Source organism: Nelumbo nucifera, chromosome 7, assembly GCF_055504915.1.
Source record: "Nelumbo nucifera cultivar China Antique chromosome 7, China Antique-T2T, whole genome shotgun sequence".
In the NCBI taxonomy this organism is placed as follows: Eukaryota; Viridiplantae; Streptophyta; class Magnoliopsida; order Proteales; family Nelumbonaceae; genus Nelumbo; species Nelumbo nucifera.
In genome coordinates, this window is record NC_142655.1 from 7,560,292 (window position 1) to 7,575,574 (window position 15,283).

General features: G+C 34.2%; 1 long non-coding RNA gene across 1 annotated transcript in view; it reads left to right on the plus strand.

Moving 5' to 3' along the window:
* Positions 1–13,788, plus strand: part of LOC148790126 (uncharacterized) — a 54,107-nt gene extending 40,319 nt beyond the window's left edge. The window contains exon 3 of the long non-coding RNA XR_016078303.1: positions 13,359–13,788. This is a non-coding gene — a long non-coding RNA (uncharacterized LOC148790126). The remainder of the gene's footprint in view (positions 1–13,358) is intronic.
* Positions 13,789–15,283: the final 1,495 nt, after the last annotated feature.

A 15,283-nucleotide genomic window follows, 5' to 3' on the forward strand; every position in this document is an offset into this window, starting at 1 on the left:
CTCTTTCCCTTCTCTTATTTATTTATTTATTTATTTTTTATCTTCTCTTTTCTGTTAAAAAAACCTGCTCTCCTCCTCCAAGGGGGTCGTTCTTCTCATCCCATCTCCCCTTTTATAATGAGTTGAGTTCATTTGAAGAGCTCGCCCAACTCCATTTAAATGAATTCAAAATCTTATATGAAAGGAAAGTCAATCCTTCACATTGGTGGCTTCCTTTCAATTGCATTTAATTTAGAGGGTGGCCCACCATATTAACTTGGGATGTCCTATCCAATTATATTAATATGATCATCTCCAACAAATTTGGGTTAATCCAATCAACATTGATTGGTGGGCCTTGCTAAAGAAGCCACTTGGCAAGGGTTGATCCCACACATATAAGGACTTTCACTAATCCGATTGGGCTAGTCCTCATTAGCCAACCATGTTTCCATTTCTATAGACCCATCACTTAATGTGTGATTGTCATTTATTTAGGTCCCACTTGAGTAAATCCCTCGAATTGATTTGAGTGAACCCTCAAATTTGGCATGATTTGAGAAATCTTTCTCATTGCCAACTTTACAATATTTTGTCACTTTCTTCCTATCATGCCAAGGTGAGATAATTGGGTGTCACATAAAGCCATGATTTTTCTTAATTAATTTGGGTGTAATTATAACCATTTAAATGCCCCCCACCCCCACCCCCTACACGTTCGATTAATATTGGGCTTCAATTTCTTGGGAAAATACGTTAAAGGCCCCTATATTGTATCTCACATCTTTTTTTATTATTCTTTTTTTTAGTGGTCACAACAACTTTCTCAGTAGGCCCAACAAGTCCTTTCCATTCAATTTCAGTAAGTTGAAATTTATATACAAACAACATTATATTCGAATCGGCTCACGAGCTTCACAAATCACGAGTCAAGCTTCAGTAGGATCGAGCTTGGTTCGTTTAATAATCGAGCCACTGAATTGGGCTCGAGCTCAGTTGAAACCGAGCTGAGCCGAACTCAAGCAGCTGGTGAAAAGCTCGGCTCGTTGGCACCCTTAAGTACAAGCTAAAGCTATCCAGACTAAATTAACATCCATAGAAGAATGGTTGGAAATATACACACCTTGACAACCAAACATGATTCGTGTAAACATTTAAAAACAACCGGTTCGAATTTTCATCCATCATAGAACCGGTTCATATTTTAGTGTAAAATTGAATTTACACTTAAAATAAAACCGATTCATATTTTCTATCAGTGTAAAATTGAATTTACACCTAAAACAAACACAACCTTAGTGTTTTTCATGTATTTAAGTTTTTATTCTATTTTATCCTGGGAATATTTAATTATTGTTTACGTAGTATGTCTTCTCCAACACGGATTGATGATAATGTATACATGAGAAGTCCAAATTCCACCCCAATTCTGCACTAATTCCAAATTTTGTAGGTCACCCCAACCATTCGGGATTTCCTACTCACTTTTCCTATCCACTCACTACCTATCGTAAATTGGAGCCACACATCTTTATTATAAATTGAGAGATGTGTGATTGCAATTTACGATGGATAGGGAGTGAGTAGGAAATCTGGGCTCCACCCCGACTGCTCGCTTGTGTTTAAACTTCAAAGTTGAAAATGAAAAATTGAAAGAGAGTAAAGAGAGGGGACAGTATTTACCATGTTAATGAATCTATTAATCTAAAGTTTTATATTGAGACGAAATTGTATAGTCTTACTTTTCAGACTGCAATCTTGAATTGATTATTTGAGAACACTATGTGACTGTCATCCCTTTAACCGGCATTGCATGACTTTTATGTCTTTGTAGTTTGTAATTATTTGGGGAGCTTGTTTGATTGGATGACTTGACTTCGCAATCAAAATCAATCGTTACATGGTCTGTATTTCCAGTTAATAAGTTACTGACGAGAGAAAAATAAAAATATGGTTTTAGGGTTCGTATTTTAGGAATACGTGCCTAGCATAGGAACAAAAATGGCTCATTTTAATTTCTATTATTTGTTTGGCAGGAATGGGATTTTGATTTCTATTCTTGGCGGAAAGGGATTCCCCCATAACGAGGAATGGCCATTCTAGGCCCCCCTAAGGATTTGGGATTCCCATTCCAGTGTCTCTCAAGAAGTAAAGAGCTCGTGGCAAGAAAACCCTCAAACCCTAATATTAATAAAATAATAAAATATTATTAAATTAACAATAACAAACAAAGATATTAATTCTTAAATATAATAATAATAATAATAATAATAATAATAATAAGTATAAATAAAATATTAATACAACATAATTAAAATAATAATAAATTAATTTTAGAATAAAAAACAAAAATAATAGTGTATTAACAAACTAATAGGAAAATATAACAAAATAATAATTCATTCATTAAAATAATAATAAAATAGTATTAATGTAATAAGAAAAAAGTAATATATTAATAAAATATTTAGCAATTAATGATAAATACTAAGATATTGATTATTAAATATTAATAAAACAATAATAACAAAGTATTAATAAAGTAGTAATTGTATATATTCATAAAATAATATGAACAAAAATAACAATAAAATAATAATACAAATTTGAAAATTTTTAATTGATTCCAATTACAACTCCAATTGAGCTAAACAACAACAATCAGAATCCAATTCCGATTCTAATTCCTAATTAAACCAAACAGGTGTAGAAAATAAGTGATTCGGATTCTGATTCCTAGGGAATCTGATTCCAATTCCTATCCTGTCTGCAAACTAAATAGATCCTTTCCGTTTGGTTACTGAGAAAGGATGGGATGGGATGAGAAAGGATGTGATGGGAAGAGAAATTTTTTTTCTCAATTTTGTCACCTGTGTTTGGTTGCTGAGACCATTTATCTTGCTAAATTTGTTTTCCAGTGTTTGATTGAAGAGAAAAATTTACAGGATTGTTAGATCCATCCCAATTTGACAAATCCATGCATTCTTACAATACTTGTTTTGGGGACGACGTGACACAATTTGAATAATGAAACATGTGAGGTTGAAGAAACCAAAATCTTGGTTTCTGGAGAAGAAAGTATACATATTTCTTGCTCTTCTCAGTTTCATTTCGAGTTATTGGCACCTTAATCTTGCATTCTTATCAATATACTACAGCTAAAAACCAAAAAATTAATATCTCAAGATGCCTGTAACCATTAAAAACTATCTTACAATTCCACAAAAAAAAGAAAAAACTAGAAAAACCAGAAAATTAATATGGTAAAAGAAATTATACCTAAACAAAGAATATGGTAAAAATTGGGTCGAACAAATATAATAAGGAAAAGAATCAGCTAAAAATGTATTAGTGTTCAATAGAAAAATAAGAAACAGAGCAATAATAAACATCATTAACAGAGTAAGAGAATAGAAAAAAGAAAAAAAAAACTATTGTAACCTTCAGTAGCTCAAAAAAAAAAACATGAGATGACTTGAAACAGAGCAATAATAAACAACAAACATCAAACCGGAAGATCTGAACAATGAGTTCTCAACAATAAATCAAAAATCAAAAACTAAATATAATCACAATTGTTGCAGATTTGGAACAAACCAAAAATAAAAAATAACATTAATGAGTTCCCAGCAGCAATAAAACGGAAGATTTGCTTCCTAACATAACACTAGAGAGTTCCTAACTACAAAAAATGGAAGATCTATTATAAATACAACAAAAAACGCCAGATATGATGAGTTTCAACATTAAAATGAGAGATCTGATGCTAAGATCTAGAACAATGGTGAGATGGCGTCGGAGATGCCAGATCTGGTGTTGGGATCTGATGGGGGAACTCGCTCAACGAAAGAAGACGATGATGAGACGAAGGGGGAACTCATAAAACGAACGAAGACAAACAGTACCAAAAAGAACGAAAATCTCAAAGGGATGCCAGATTTAAGCTAAAAGAAACCGTCGGAGATGGCGCCAGGGAGATGACTATTGGATGACGTGTAGGAAGAACATGACTGTCTTCAAGGTGCTCTCGATAATATTTTCTCACAAATGGCCAAATTTTCTTTTCCCATCAGGGTCTCATCACTTTGGTGCGACCCCGTGTATCGATTTTTCGGAACCCGCATCCCACCTCTTTCTCTCTCAATCCCAGCTTTTCTTTCAAAACAAACATATGGAAAATAGAATATTCTTTAAAGATGCTTCCCATCCCATCTTTTTCTCAGAAACCAAACGGACCATAGTGATTAAAAGATCAAGAGAAATCTGACATTATTGGACAAACACAACCTAATTAAGATAACAAATTTTAAGGAGGCCGCTAGGAATGTAATCGGTTCGGACTTGGATTGGATGTAGCAAAATCCGCATATCATCTGATTACTGAGAACTTGCTTCCAAATCCACCCGAAATCTGAATGGATTTAAAATTTTCGATTCGAATTTGTATCCTATTGGATTCGGATTTAATTCAAATCTGCTTTAACTTTTCTAAAATAATAGAAAAACTAAAATTTTATTTATTTTTCAAATTTTATTTATGATAATTTTTTAATTTTAAATATAATTATATAAAATTTATACCTTAAAATTAATAAATGTTATAGTATACCATAATTCAAATTTTATTAAGGTTGAATGGGTCAAATCCGAATCCAATCCAATTATTAATCAGATATAAATTATAACATCCTAATTCGATTCTATTACAAAAATACATGATCAAAATAATCGTATCGAATATCGGATTGGAACTCGAATTTTTGGTTATCATCATTGATAGGACTAGTGGTCACCCCTCCACCTAGAGAAGTTTGGGGCTAAAAAAACAACCTAAGATACGAGATTTTTTCCTTATGACAAGAAACCCCCAAACCCTAATATTAATAAAATAATAAAATATTATTAAATTAATAATAATAAATAAAGAAAGTATTTATTAAAAAATAATAAACTAATTTATAAAAAAATAAGAATAGTAACATATTAATTAACTAATAAGAAAATAATAATAAAATATAACAATAAATATATTATTCAAATAATAGTAATAATATAATGATATATTAATAAAATATTCAGAAATTAATGATAAATAATAAGATACTAATTATTAAAATACTAATAAAATACTAATTATATATTCATAAAATATTAATAAAAATAACAATAAAATAATAATACAAAATTGAAAAATCTCAATCAGTTCCAATTACAACTCCAAATGAACCAAACAACAACAATAAGAATCCTATTCTATTCTGATTCCTAATTGAACCAAACAGGTGTCAAGAATAAGTGATTCCAAGTTTGATAACTAGGGTGGATTTCAATTCTAATTTCAATCATGCCTACAAGGCAAACGGACCCTTAGTGATTAAAAGATCAAGAGAAATCTGAAATTGTTGAATTTGGTTAATCGACAATTCCGGTTCAGTTTTGGTTAACCTTTTGAAAAAAAATGGCAGTTAACCGAACCGACTAGTATATGTATAGTAATATATATTATATTATATTATATTATATTATATTATACTTTATTTATATATATATATATTTTAAATTGAATACCCTTTTCTAATCTTCCTCTCTTCAAATTGAATTATCCTAAACGCCTTTCCCTTTCTCTCTCACTCACAGTTCTATGTCTCTCATCTCTCTTCTTCTTCCCCAGACCGACCGATGGCCTCCGAGTCTCCAACTAGCGACCTCCATTCTCCAACCGATAGCCTTCGAGTTCTTAGTCTCTCATCTCTCTTCTTCTTCCCCAACGGGAAAAAATCCCAGACCGACCGACTGGCGGCCTCTTAGTTCTCAGTTCTCACTTCTCACTTAGTCTCTCATCTCTCTTAGAATCTCAGTCTCTCATCCCTCTCAGTTCCCACTCTCTCAGTCTCTCATCTCTCTTCGTCTTCCCCAACAGGAAAAAGCAGGCCGTTTGTCGGTCTCTCTTCGTCTTCCCTTTTTTTTTAATTTTTGAGTGCATAAAAAAACTAACAAACTAAACCATAATTAACCGGTCCACTGGTTAACCGGTTGCATAGGTTTGGTTTCAGTTCGGATACTTAAAAAACCGAAAAAGGTCGATTAGGTTCAAAAAAATAACCCCACAGTTCAAGTTCGACTTGTGAGCACCCCTAGAGGTGGCTATCCCTCCTGGAAAAGTTTGAGGCTAAAAAAAGAAAAAAAAACTATGATATATAACATATTCATTCCTTCCTCATCAGCTCTACCGTAATACAAAAAACTTAAACCTTGCGCACTCAAAATTGAAAATTAGAAAAAGGAATTTTATTAGCAGATAATTTTTTTGAAAATAATAATAGGGATTGTAGATGATAAGGGCAACTTTTGGGCCCTAATATCAATAAATATAATACTTTTAATAAAATTTCAACAATAGATTATGTTTTTAAAAATAATAACAATTAAAGGCAAAAACACTGTTCATCTTCTTCCTCTTGCAATAGTTACTTGTTTTCAGAGATGGGTTCATCACCTGGTAATAAACCTATTCAACAAGTTCATCATACAAGCCATAAAAAGGCATGAACTCATACAACAAAGAATAGTCATTGGTTCGGTTTAGAAAAGCAGCTTGGAAGATATCAATGCAGAAACCTGTAAAACTTGTTCTGTTCTCCTTATCTTCCACCTTCACGAACTTCTGGAAAGAAGTTTTGCCTAGGACACCGATTCTCATCAGTTCACCATTAAAAGGAAATCCCCAACCAAGTGGAGCTCGCTGTAGTCCTCCCGGCCAATTTATGGGACCAAAATGACCAATCAAGCATTCCATGGTTCTAAGAATATGACCACCACCGCTTTACACTCCTACCTGATGCAAAATTTGTAATTTTTGTCTCACTAGATCCAAGCAAATATCACAACATTGAGATCTTGAAAATAAGCAAACAGCAGCAAATCGAAGCAAGCAAGATGTCTGCCTTGTCCTTCCCTTGCCTAAGAAAGCAATACAAGAAGTTTGAAGTAAAGTGGAACAATTGTGAGAAGCTATGCAATATTAGGCTGAAATCAACAATGGATCAAGAGGAATGCAATTTATTAAAAAAAAACAATAAGGGCTATTTTAGAAATTAAAAATGATACAAATTCTTTGGAAATATTGTGGAACAAAAAGAAAAAAAAAATATTTAATCAAATTGATGGTGTTCAAAAAGAAATTATAGAAATCCTAAAAATAGGGAATTTGGTAAAAAAGAGATGACTCTTGCTAGGCAATTAAATGCTGCTTTATTAAGAGAGGAGTAGAAGGGCTCAAAAACCCAATGAGAATAAATTGAATTAAACTCAATGATAAAAGCCCCATGTTAGGTTTGATTTTTCACCCTAAACTTGGCTAGCCCGGTTAATTTGCACCCTCATCCCCAATATATATCATCAGTCGATTCTTGAAACTAATTTATCATTCATTGATTCTTGTGACCCGTTCTCAAGTCTCAATAACATCCAACATATGGCAAGGGTTTTATATTCTTGTATGAGAAAAAAATTGGGGAACAAGAGTTCTTAAACACTATGCTCGGTTTGATAGAAGGTAATAGAGAAATAGAAAGTTGATGAAAAGTTGTTAACAAATTTTGTAAAATTCCTTAAACTTTCCATCAGCTTTTCTTTTTTCTCTCTTATCTATATTATATATAATAAAATTGGATGGTTCACATTAGCATGTCTCTCCTTTGAGAGAAGTTATTTATCTATTTTCTCCATTTTTTCAATTTTTTCTTTTTTTTTGTTTTAAAAATATAAAACAGAAACCATTGATTATCTTGATTAGATTAATAAAGTTACACACTATTATAGAGAGAGACATTTGGGTTTTCAAGGCCTCTTATTTTAATGCATATTATTATTACCCATATTGAACATTTCTTGCAAGAAGCTGCAATATTTCCATGTGAGGTCAATTTCCCTGTTGAACTAATCCTGATGGTGGGCCTTGGGCCTTAACCCACTACTTGGCTGAAGCAAGAGACATCCTCTCCTCTTTGAATGCACACTTGGGCTGGGTTTCGAGGGAGCTAAACTCTCTATCCGACAGTCTAGCTAAATCTGGTCCTCACAGGGATTACTTATTTAGTGATATTTTTCTGCCTGTATAACTCTTTGAGTGTTTGATCTCTGTGTACATCTCCTCTTGTGCCTTCCCTTTATTGAATAAAGTTAACTTATTTCAAAAAAAAAGGAAGCGGCAATCTGCAATGTTCTTGTTCATTTTTTACTTTTATCTGTTGTATGTGAATTGAAGTTTTTGCTGTTTTTTGTTTCTTTTTTCTTTTCTTTTGGAGAAAAGTGTCACTGTCAACTTTTATCAAAATAAGAAAAAAGAATTCTTTTTGTAGGGACAAGAGTGCCAAGCACCTCTCTTTAGGGACATAGAATCTCATAACCCATCGGTTGATCTGTGTGTCCAGCTAAATTAAATCTCCATATCCCTCATTATCTGCTTTAGTTCCCTCCAACTGTTTCTATAATGCCATGTAAACAATCCATCCTTTCTTAACTACCCAACTGCTACTTTTAAATGCCCTTCTACTATGAGTTTAGAAATGTTGAGATGGCAAGCTTCAAACCTTGTTAGCACTGCCAGTAACTCTACCCTTGTTGAATTTCCTTGTCCCACTGGTCCTGAGAATAATGCAAAGATGTCACCTTTATCATTTCTAAATGTTCCTCCTATACCCCATCAGTTCAAACCTTTTTTCTTTTCATACTACCATGTTGACTACTGATGAATGTATGCCGACATTCACTGAAACATATATTTTATCTCTGTTTTCCATATCAATTCTTTCCTACTCTGACTTTGACTTCTTGTTCAAGATCCCCAAAGGTCCTGCATGTCCCTCTAGAGAATACTGATGTAGAAATCAGTGGACACTTGAATCAAAGATCCTGTGTGGATGACCACCGGGGATGCACTGGCTGTTCTTTTCTAGACATGGACTGCAGCAGGCATGCAGTTGAGCCAAGAATAGGCATTAAGTTCCCTGCAATTTTAGATAACATTCTAGCCGGGGAAAACTGGCCACTAATGTTTTACTTATCATTTCACATAAAAATTTGCATAAAAATTTTTACCATTATCTGTATGAAACCCAGGACTGTAAATGGATTGGATCAAATTAGATATCCCTATATCTAAATTTGATTAGTTAAAATTTGGATTTGAATCGAATCTTATCTATTGAATTCAAGCTTGGAAATTGAATACCATTAATAAATTCAACTGAAAACAATCAAGCTATTATACTACTATCAAAATGAACTAGAACTGACTTCAATATTGTGTATCATGAATAAAATGACTTGAAAATAATTTTTATGATATTTGAACTATGACTTTGTACTAAGCATTTAACATCACATCTATCCCGTTTTGAAAACCATGACGAATGCATATTAGTTTTATCTAAATATAAGAATATATACTTAAATATTATCGGATCAGATCACAGGGAATAGGATTGGGGTGAATCCATATTGGATCCACTTAAACAGATTGAATTTGGATTGTCTTAATCAGTTCGAATTTGAATATGGGCAAATGGATACCATTTGCAGTCCTAATGAAACTGGAATTTTTAAATGGTGACTCATGTAATAGAAGGTGGATTTTATAAAGCTGTCACCATTTTACAGATGAAACATTTGCTGGTGGTCAATTCTTTCTTTTATTGCATCTATATTCTACCAATTTATTTTGTTTTCCTGGAGAGTTTTGAACATTATTATGCAACCTCCACATGTATCACAGGTCCTTGTTGGGACTGGTTTCAGAACAATGACAATTATCAAAATCAAATCTCTGAAGCTTTATGCATTTGGTTTGTGTGAGTACTCTTGAATTCTGCTTTGATGCTCTTAACTTCTAGTATTGCAATTTACAAATTTTTATACTGGATAACTGGAATAAGGGGTATACATGATTTTCTTTTTTAATTTTATTTAATTATGCAATAACATTTGTTCTCAAATTTCTGTAGAGGCCAACTTACTGGATCCACTTGCAACTTTCAGCCAAACTAGATTCATGGAAGTTGACCCATTCCTCCAATAATCAAATTATTCTTGCTTGCTTTTTCTTGTAGATGTTCACCCTGACTCTGTCTGTGAGGAGCTGGGTCCAAAATATGCTTCCATGTCTGCCAGTGAATTGAACAATAACCAATCAGATTTTTTTGAGGATCTTCTCAGGTATTCTTCATACCTAAAGATATTTTAAAGCACTTTCTGTTCACAATATAACTCATAGTCATTGACTTTTCCAATTGATATCTATTCTCTATGGTTGTAAAATTTATAATTTGAGTCACTCCACACGTAACAAAGACTTCCCTTCTATGAAAGAAAAATCCTATGCTAAATGTGGAGGTCTGCTTCTAACTTGATATGTGAAAGATTTTGTTGAATAAGAGATATCTAATCTCTTCCCATATCATCCACATCACTGCTACCCTCGTGGTGGTCCATAATCTTAACCCAAAGGACTCTTTTGCTGTGTTTGGTTTGATAGAAAATAAGAGAGAGAGAGAGAGAGAAAGTTGAGGGAAGGTTGTTAACCTTGACTCCGTTTTATAATCTATCAAGTGGGTGCTACTAGTTGCAATCATCTATAGTAGCCTGAAGTAAGGCTTTTTTTTTCCCCCGCAATTGAATGAGTAATCTCAGTCTAAATGCAGTAATGTTTCCACAAATAGGTTATCAAAACCAAGCTTTCAAGGCCTGGAAGAGTCCTAGTTACAACATGTTCTTGGGATCGTGAGGGAAAATGCATTGCTGGTGGTATAGGTTATGGCTCCATTCAGGTATTTATTCTTGACATTTTAAAATTTCAACCTTCACTGTTTTATTATAAAGTAGTTTTAAGATCTGTTAATACTTGCAAGTGAAAATTTTGTATCCATGTTGCTTGCTCTTATCTTGCATTGCTCTTAATTTTACTTCTTACATATGGAACCATAAGCCTGGATGGGGAAGCAGGCCAGATATCCATGTTGAAAAAGGACATGAAGATGATATTACTGCACTTAAGTTCTCCAGTGAGGGGCGGACTCTGGTGTCAAGAAACACGGATAGTTCGTTGAAGGTAAAATATATATTTTTAGTTTGTTGGACATCATTAATTCCTTGTTAAAAATTGTTTATGATTTGATTTTGTTACAATTTGAACACTGGCTTACTAGTTTTATTTGTTAAATTCATGGTTAGGTATGGGATTTGCAGCAAATGAAAAAACTTGTTCAAGTCTTTGGAGAGCTCCCTAATCATTATGCCCAAACAAATGTTGCATTTAGTCTTGATGAGTAGCTCATTTTTACTGCAATCTCAGTTGAGAGAGAACACATGTTTTGGTGCAGTTAGGTGATCATCTTTGTCTATATATACTTGAGCTTAACAACTCCTAATGATGAACATGAGTGAAGAGAAATCAAAGTTCTCCTCTCTATAACTATATACATTATCTGATTGAAGTCATGGTAGTTAAGAGGAAGACCCAAGTGGGGTTTTTAATAATTCTCCGGGGAAAACTGAAAAGAGTGAGATCACACTGAACATGGAAGTGGGAAGACAAGAATATATATATATATATATAATAGATGAGGTTGAAATATCACCATAGATGCTTAACTGTTTTTCCTTTCTCATCATCTGCTAATAAATTATTAAGCTATAATTTCCAATACAATAATCCTCTGAGCTTATTGAAAACTTGAAAGACTGTATATACCCATGTTGTAATCTAAAAGGAAAAATGATTAGCTTGAGTAATTAACCCTGTATTTAGGAAGTTGTTGATCAATACACTGAAGACAACTGGAACTTTAGGATAGACCATGATCCCTAGTTGTTTTTAGTTCTGTTGGTTTGTTAAGCTCTAAAGAAGAGAATTATATGTATTCATGGTCTGCGCATGAAAATCATTGCAGATAATCAGATGGGTACAGCTGAGGGCTGCTCAAAAAGAGGCAAGTTGATTAGAAAGCAAAGGGAGTGGAAGGGCTAGATTGACATTTACTCCTTTCAGATGGACGGTTTACCACATGCAGAGCACTTTGATCAGACCCTTTAGATCCTAAATTTGTGGTAGAGAAGTTTGCCTTCTAATCTTCTGATTTCTTTCTTTAATCAGGATTCTTGTTTCAGTAGGGTTTGGAAAAGTCAGAGGGATTCCCAACGAGGCTGGCTAAGAAGTCAAATGAAGAATCCCTCATCACCCCATGTGCCTCATTGGGGCACCAAATCCATATTTAATTTGGAGAAGATGCGAAGAAAACTAGAAATAATTTCCTTAGACAAAAAGAGAATAATAATACCCTCAGGCTCCATCAGCTGCTGACCCATGAGCTTGAATAAGTTAAGTTGATAGAAAGGATAAGGACTAGAAATTAACCCTTTTTCATCATCTTCTTCTTCTTTGTGAGAAAGAGAATCAAACTAAAAATTGCGAGCCAGAAATATTAAGCTTACCATCTGTTCTGAATAATGTTCTCAAGTCTCAACCTTTGGTGGTTGACACCTATGGTATATTTTTAGTGCTTTTTTTAATCTCTAGGACTCAAGCAAAGTGTATGACAACATTTCTGTTTTTATCTTTGAAGGATAAGATTCTAAAGAGTTTAATATGAAGGTAAAACTCAGGGGTATGACTTTCTTCTTTCAATGATATCACTTGCTGCATTAGATCTTTGGGATTTAGTTTCTTTCACAATGTCACGAGCTAATGTCTGGCCTGCACCTTTACCTTCACGCCACTGTGATATACTGATAGGAGCCTTCTTTTTAGTGATTCCATAACCTTCGACACGGATGACCTGATTGTTGTCAAAAGTAGCTGGGTAAAAAGTTCTCTCAGTCTCCAGCTGAAGATTTATTCTATACCAGGACAAGATCCATGTTGAATTGTTGATAAGCCTTGGCCTTCAGAATTATGAGAACAATTTCTACAAAGGCTTTCCAACAGACCTTGCCTCTGATAATAGATAGGCAACTGGGAGGAGATTTTCTTTTAGTTTGCCTTTCCAGCAGTTGTAAATATTTTATATATCAAATTAGAAATAGGAGAAGACAGTGCTAAAGGTCTTTCTCTTATCTAGGGAACCGAGGCATCTCATTCTCAACCATATCCAGAGGTCTGGGTGCAACTTGTGCAGGCTTGGTTAGAGCTTTCGTTAAATTTTGAAAGGGTCTGGGCCCTTGATACAGTGTAAAATTTTTAAGTCGAGTACTTGATTGAAATTATCACTTTGGATGATATAATGTTGGTTGTGTTTTATTTGTTTGCATGTGGGTTTTCATGTCAACCTTAGTTTCTTTTCCTATCTAATACCAGTATTTTTTGCATGTCAAATTGAAACAAGGAATTGAAATGTTGAACATTTTCAAGAATTATGAAATTGATGTGACCATCCTGCATGATTTCGATTTTTACGAGGATCACCAGTAAGCCATGCAGGAAAGGAAGAAACAGTAGGCCAGCTTGATGGTTGTTCCTGCTGTTGGTGGCAATGAGCACTGAAATCCAATCTCAATATCTAGTGATTTCATAAAACAGATGACCAAGAACTTTGCTCAAGCTGTTAGGTTGGAAGAAAGTGGTAAAGAAGACATGATGACAGAGAAGGGTGGCTTTGTTGTTGCTGCAGCTGTGGGTGCTGGAGTTAAATCTGAACATGTGTTACATTACTCAAGAAGATTTTTTTTAAATGCCTTGTATTTTTTTATATGTCTATTGGATATTGTATTTAGGCAATTTCTTTTGGATTTTATAATAATTAATAATTTAATCAATAGTTTTTTTTAATTTTTAATTTGCATTTTTTTTATTTAAATTGATTTTTATTTATTATCTGCCATGAGATCTATATTAAACAGGTACTAAAAAATGTTGAAATCAAATTGATATAAATAATAAAAAAAACAAAGCCAACGGTCATATAGCCGCCGCCTTAGATATAAAAAAAGACCTAAGGTGGCGGTCTAGAGAGTTCTAAGCCGGCGGTCCGAACTGCCACCTAAAAACGTTAGTAACAGTTTGACCGACCTAAGGCAGCGGTTCAAAGAGTTTTAAGCCAGCGGTCCAGACCGCCACCTAAAAACAAAAACAACAGTTTGACTGACCCAAGGCGGCGGTCAAAAGAGTTCTAAGGCGGCGGTCCAGACCACCACCTAAAAGACAGAAACAACAGTTTGACTGACCTAAGGCGGCGGTCTAGAGAGTTCTAAGCCGACGGTCCGAACCGCCACCAAAAAACATTAGTAAATAGTTTGAGCGACCTAAGGCAGCGGTCTAAAGGGTTATAAGCCAGCAGTCTAGACCGCCACCTTTATTAACTCTGAGCCGGAGGTTCTGATATACCACCGCTTTAGGAATGACTGAACCACGACAGTCTTTTCAGACTAACGTGGCGGTCTTGACCTAAGCCGGCAGTGGTTTAGGGGGCGGACTTAGGACCGCCACCTTAATTCTGAGGCAGCGGTCTAAAGGGCTAAGCCTGTGGTCTTACGACCACCGCCTTTGACCGTTTTTCTTGTAGTGCCGCAACCAAATCAATGTATCGTATTCTATCATTTGCTAAATAAAAATTGAATAGGTTCTTTTAGAACTGACCATCTTGAGTCGAGTCGATCCAGTTTCATTGTTTAGTTGTTGGCTTTTTTTTAATGCAAAAAAAAATAATAATAATATGGGAATAGTCCATATTTAAAAAGATTATCTAGAGCCATAAATACTCTAAATGCATGTTAGAAATCATTTGGCTAGTTTTGAGGGTGATGAGGTAATTAAGGGTGTCAATGGACCGGTTTTGGATTGGACCCCTTCTAGTCCAAAATCAATTTGGATGGACCAACAAGACATTGAATTGGATCAATCCAGTCCACAATATTTATAAGATTGGATTGGACCTGGTCCATCCGTAATAAATTTATATTGGATTGGGCTGAGTTAAGTCAATATCTGGTCCATTGATATAAGATAAGAATATAGGTATCAATGGACTGGATTTTGGTTGAAAGCAATCTAAATTAAAACAAATTAGAACAGATTGGACGGTCCAGACATTGAATTGGACTGGTCCAAAATATTTATTGGATTGGATTGGACCTAGTCTATTTGTAATGGATTCACATTGAATTGGATCGGATTGGACCAAGTCCAGTCCAAGACACCCCTAGAGGTAACCCATCGATGATGGGGCTGCGTGGGGCAGTAGCGTAACTCCAATAGTCCAACCCCAGTTTATGAAAGAAATCATAGCTAAGGTGCTTTCTCGAAGAATTAAAT